Raw genomic sequence first — 6,000 nt, forward strand, 5'->3', positions numbered from 1 at the left:
AACCCTAATCCCAAACCTAACCCTAATCCCAAGCGTAACCCTAATGCCAACCCTAACCCTAATACCAAACCTAATCCAAACCCTAACCCTAATCCCAACTCTAACCCTAACTTTAGCCGCAACCCTAGCCCTAACTTTAGCCCCAACCCTAGCTGTAACCCTAACTTTAGCCCCAACCCTAACCCTAGCCCTAACTTTAGCCCCAACCCTAACCCTAGCCCTAAGGCTACTTTCACACTTGCGTCGTGTGGAATCCGTCACAATCCATCGTTTTGGACAAAAAACAGATCCTGCAAATGTGCCCGCAGGATGCGTTTTTTGCCCATAGACTTGTATTGCCGAAGGATTGCGACGGATGGCCACACGTCGCATCCATCGTGCACTGGATCAGTTGTGTTTTGGTGGACCGTCGGCACAAAAAAAGTTCAATGTAACTTTTTTTTGTACGTCGCTTCCGCCATGTCCATGCATGCGTGGACGTAACTCCGCCCCCTCCTCCCCAGGACATAGACTGGGCAGGGGATGCGTTGAAAAACTGCATCCGCTGCCCACGTTGTGCACAATTTTCACAACGTGCGTCGGTACGTCGGGCCGAAGTATTGCGACGGCCCCGTACCGACGCAACTGTGAAAGAAGCCTAACCCTAAATTTAGCCCCAACCCTAACCCTATATTTAGCCCCAACCCTAACCCTAACCCTAAATTTAGTCCGAACCCTAACCCTAAACCTAAATTTAGCCCCAACCCAAACCCTAACCCTAAATTTAGCCCCAACCCTAACCCTAAATTTAGCTCCAACCCTAACCCTAACCCTAAATTTAGCACCAACCCTAACACTAACCTTAACCCTAAATTTAGCCCCAACTACTCCACCTGCTGGCTGGCAGAATATGGCGGGTGCACTGTGCATGCGCCCGCCATTTTCTTTCCGGATGAAGAAGCTGGTGGCCAGGAGAAGAAGCAGAAGGACCCAGTGACACTGGTAAGTATAGCAGGGTCCCCGAATCCCCCTATTTCTCTGTCCTCTGATGTGCGATCACATCAGAGGACAGAGAATGAAAGATCGCTTTTTTTGCGATCGCCGGCAAACAGTTAATTACCGGCGATCGCAAAACAGGGGTCGGTAAAAACCGACCCCGATCATGTTCTTTGGGGTCTCGGCTACCCCCGGCAGTCGAGTCCACAAAGATTTCCCAGGTGCTGGCCGGCAAGCGCACTGCGCATGCGCCCACCATTTCTGGCAGGAACAAGATGGCAGCGCCCATCGGGAGCCACGAGGAGCACCGGGGGAGACAGGTGAGTTTCGGGGGGCTATTGGGGACCCCATTTCTCTGTCCTCTGATGTGCGGTCACATCGGAGGACAGAAAAATTAAATGAGAAATCGCGTTTTTTTCCGATCATCGGTAAACGGTTAATTATTGATCGCAACCCGGGGGGCGGTAGAAAAAACCCCGAATCATGTTCTCTGGGGTATTGGCTACCCCCGGCAACCGAGACCCCTTAGAAAATCCGACTCTGGGGGGCGCTTTTCACTTTTTCCACAGCGCCGTTAATTAACGGCGCTGTGGTTTAAGTACCCTTAACTGCCACCGTTAAAAGGTGTATCGGCGGTCGTTAAGGGGTTAATGTTCTTCTGCTTTTTGTTCTGCAGCTTCTTGTTCTTCTGCTTCTCGGTATCCAGGGTCGTCGTCTCCAGGGTCATCGTCTCCAGGGTCGTCGTCTCCGAGGTCATCGTCTTCTTCGGGGCGGTCTTCAGGGTCGTCATCTTCAGGGTCGTTGTCTCAGGGGTCGTCGTCTCCGTGGTCGTTGTCTTCTTCGGGGTGGTCTTCAGGGTCCTCGTCTTTAGGGTCTGGAACTTGGAAATGTAGCAGAAGGTACAAGAAGGCAGAGGAATTGCCGAGAACCAGCGGACGGTACTGGAACCCGGTTACTAAGCAGGAGGTACCCATGCCAGAAAGCACATTAGCAACGTCTGGTGGAACTCGGATACCGAGAAGGAGGCACCTAAGCCAAAGGCTCTGCCTGGAACAAGCTGATGGTACTGGAACCAGGATGGGGAGCAGAAGGTACAAGAGCCAAAGACGCTGTCGAGAACCAGCGGATAGTACTGGAACCCGGATGGGTAGCTGAAGGTACAAGAGCCAATGGAACTACCGAGGACCAGCTGACGGTACTGGAACCCAGTTACTAAGCAGGAGGTACCCGTGCCAGAAAGCACTACCAAGGACCACCAGACGTTGGTGGAACTCGGATACTCAGAAGGAGGCACCAAAGCCAAAGGCTCTGCCTGGAATCAGCTGATGGTACTGGAACCAGGATGGGGAGCAGAAGGTACAAGAGCCAAAGACACTGCCAAGAACCAGCTGACGGTACTGGAACCTAGATGGGTAGCAGAAGGTACAAGAGCCAATGGAACAACCCAGGACCAGCTGACGAAACTGGAACCCGGATACTAAGCAGGAGGTACCCGTGCGAGAAAGCACAGTAGCAAGGACCACCAGACGGTGGAACTCGGATACCGAGAAGGAGGCACCTAAGCCAAAGGCTCTGCCTGGAACCAGCTGACGGTACTGGAACCCGGATGGGTAGCAGAAGGTACAAGAGCCAATGGAACAACCGAGGACCAGCTGACGGTACTGGAACCCGGTTACTAAGCAGGAGGTACCCGTGCCATAAGGCACTACCAAGGACCACCAGACGTTGGTGGAACTCAGATACCGAGAAGGAGGCACCTAAGCCAAAAGCTCTGCCTGGATCCAGCTGACGGTACTGGAACCAGGATGGGGAGCAGAAGGTACAAGAGCCAATGGAACTACCGAGGACCAGCTGAAGGTACTGGAACCCGGTTACTAAGCAGGAGGTAACCGTGCCAGAAAGCACTACCAAGGACCACCAGATGTTGGTGGAACTCGAATACCCAGAAGGAGGCACCTAAGCCAAAGGCTCAGCTTGGAACCAGCTGACGATACTAGAACCAGGGGGACCTTTTCAAGATTGTCTTCCTAAGAACCAGCTAATGGTGCTGGAACTCAGATAGGCAGCAGAAGGTCCACAGGAAAAAAATTTCTAGTCCACGAGCCAGCCAGAGTTACCGAAAACCCACAGTCTTACAGGGGGAGCTTGTCCTATTGGCACTACGGAACCAGATTGCCATTTCCCGCAGCCCACATAGGAAGCACCTAAACTGCAGGCACCATAGAGTTGGCTAACCCGACCGCAACCAGACAGGACAACGTATTGGAGGCAAAGTGACCTTGGCACTACCCGGAAACAGCTGGCGTGCTGGAATGAGGCTGGGCAGGAGGGAGTACCCATGCCAAAAACACTTCTGAGCAGCAACTGGCTGTGTTGGAGCCCAGGGATTACATGAGAAACAGATTGTAGTCTGAGGCCTAATTGGAGCAAGTTGAAAGGGAACCTGTAACCCACCCAGGCATTTGTAACTAAAAGAGCCACCTTGTGTAGCACTAATGTTGCACAAGGAAAAGGTGGCTCTTTTACTTTGCTCCTTGCACACGCTGAAGTTAACTTATAAAATGTGCCCCCTCATACCGTGAAACCATCCCGGAGGTGGAACTTTCCTTCTTAATGAGACGCAGCACAGCAGTCATCCATACCCCCTTGGCACTGGGCGCCGCCTCCTGAGTGTTGTTTGAATCTGTACAGGAGCCTCCGCTGTTATGTTATCCCTTGGGCATGCGCAGTTAGCGCTGCCCATCTTCTGATATCATTTGTTGTCAGGCTGACTGGGCCTGTGCGGCCGCCCTGCCCGGGATCCCACCCCGCAGTGTCTTCTGATTTATTCACACTGCGGTGCTGGGATTCATGGGCATGCGCAGTGCATACGCACAGGCGCAGTCAGCCTGACAAAAAATGATGTCAGAAGACGGGCAGCGATAACTGCGCATGCCCAAGGGATAACATAACAGCGCAGGCTCCGGGACAGATTCAAACAACGCTGAGGAGGCGGCGCCCGGCGCCAAGGGGGTATGAATGACGGCTGTGCTGCGTCTCATTAAGAAGGCAAGTCCCGCCTCCAGGACAGTTTCATGGTCTGAGGAGGCACATTTTATAAGTGTTAACTTCATTGTGTGCAAGGAGCAAAAGTAAAAGAGCCACCTTTTCCTTGTGCAGCATTAGTGCTGCACAATTGGCTCTTTCAGTTACAAACGCTTTGGGGATGACAGGTTCCTTTTAATTTCTGTAGTAGTGTGAGTGTGGAGGGAGCAGGAGAAATTGCCGGATACACAGCTGGGGATCAGCTAACGTTACTAAACCCCAATAACACAGCAGCAAGTGATGACTGTGCAGACGGCACTTCCGAGCAGCAACTGGCGGTGTTGGAGCCCAGGGTCAATCAGAGTGTAGGCCGAGGCCTAATTGGAGCAAGTTTAACATCTGAAGTAGTGTGAGTGTATAGGTAGCAGGAGCAATTGCCGGATACACAGCAGGGGAGCAGCTAACGTTACTGAACCCCACTAACACAGGAGCTAGTGTTTTTCTCTGTGCAAATGGCACTCCTGAGCAGCAACTGGCAGTGTTGGAGCCCAGGGACAATCAGGGTGTACGCTGAGGCCTAATTGGAGCAAGTTTAATAGTAACTTAGCTATTATTAAGGTTGAACGAAGACTTTAAGTCCATCTAGTTCAACCCATAGCCTAAACTAACATGCCCTAACATGTTGATCCAGAGGAAGGCAAAAAAAACTATGTGGCAAAGAGTAAGCTCCACTTTGGGAAAAAAAATTCCTTCCCGACTCCATATATGGCAATCAGACTAGTTCCCTGGATCAACGCCCTATCAAGGAATCAAGTATATATACCCAGTAACATTATACTTTTCCAGAAAGGTATCCAGTCCCCTCTTAAATTTAAGTAATGAATCACTCATTACAACATCATACGGCAGAGACTTCCATAGTCTCACTGCTCTTACAGTAAAGAACCCGCGTCTGTTATTATGCTTAAACCTTCTTTCCTCCAGACGTAGAGGATGCCCACTTTTCCCTGTCTCAGGTCTATGATTAAAAAGATCAACAGAAAGGTCTTTGTACTGTCCCCTCATATTTATACATTAAAATAAGATCACCCCTTAGTCTTCCTTTTTCCAAACTAAATAGCCCCAAGTGTAATAACCTATCTTGGTATTGCAGACCCCCAGTCCTCTAATAACCTTGGTTGCTCTTCTCTGCACCCGCTCTAGTTCAGCTACGTCTTTCTTATACACCGGAGACCAGAACTGTGCACAGTATTCTAATTGTGATCGAACTAGTGACTTGTATAGAGGTAAAATTATGTTCTCATGTGCATCTATGCCTCTTTTAATGCATCCCATTATTTTATTTGCCTTTGTAGCAGCTGCCTGACACTGGCCACTGAATATGAGTTTGTCATCCACCCATACACCCAGGTCTTTTTCATTGATGGTTTTGCCCAGAGTTTTGGAATTGAGCACATAGTTATTCATCTTATTACTTCTACCCAAGTGCATGACCTTACATTTATCCCCATTAAAGTTCATTTGCCATTTATCAGCCCAAGCTTCTAGTTTACATAAATCATCCGGTAATATAAAATTGTCCTCCTCTGTATTGATTACCCTGCAGAGTTTAGTGTCATCTGCAAATATTGAAATTCTGCTCTGAATGCCCCTTACAAGGTCATTAATAAATATGTTAAAAAGAAGAGGGCCCAATACTGACCCCTGTGGTACCCCACTGCTAATCGTGACCCAGTCCGAGTGTGCTCTATTAATAACCACCCTTTGTTTCCTATCCCTGAGCCAGCTCTTAACCCACTTACACATATTTTCCCCTATCCCCATTATTCTCATTTTATGTATCAACCTTTTGTGTGGCACCGTATCAAAGGCTTTTGAAAAGTCCATATACTCTACGTCCACTGGGTTCCCTTGGTCCAGTAAATATAGTAATTTCTGAGGTAGTGTGAGTGTGGAGGTAGCAGGAGCAATTGCCAGATACAAAGCAGGGAAGCAGCTGAT

The sequence above is a fragment of the Ranitomeya imitator genome, chromosome 1, assembly GCF_032444005.1.
Source record: "Ranitomeya imitator isolate aRanImi1 chromosome 1, aRanImi1.pri, whole genome shotgun sequence".
In the NCBI taxonomy this organism is placed as follows: domain Eukaryota; kingdom Metazoa; phylum Chordata; class Amphibia; order Anura; family Dendrobatidae; genus Ranitomeya; species Ranitomeya imitator.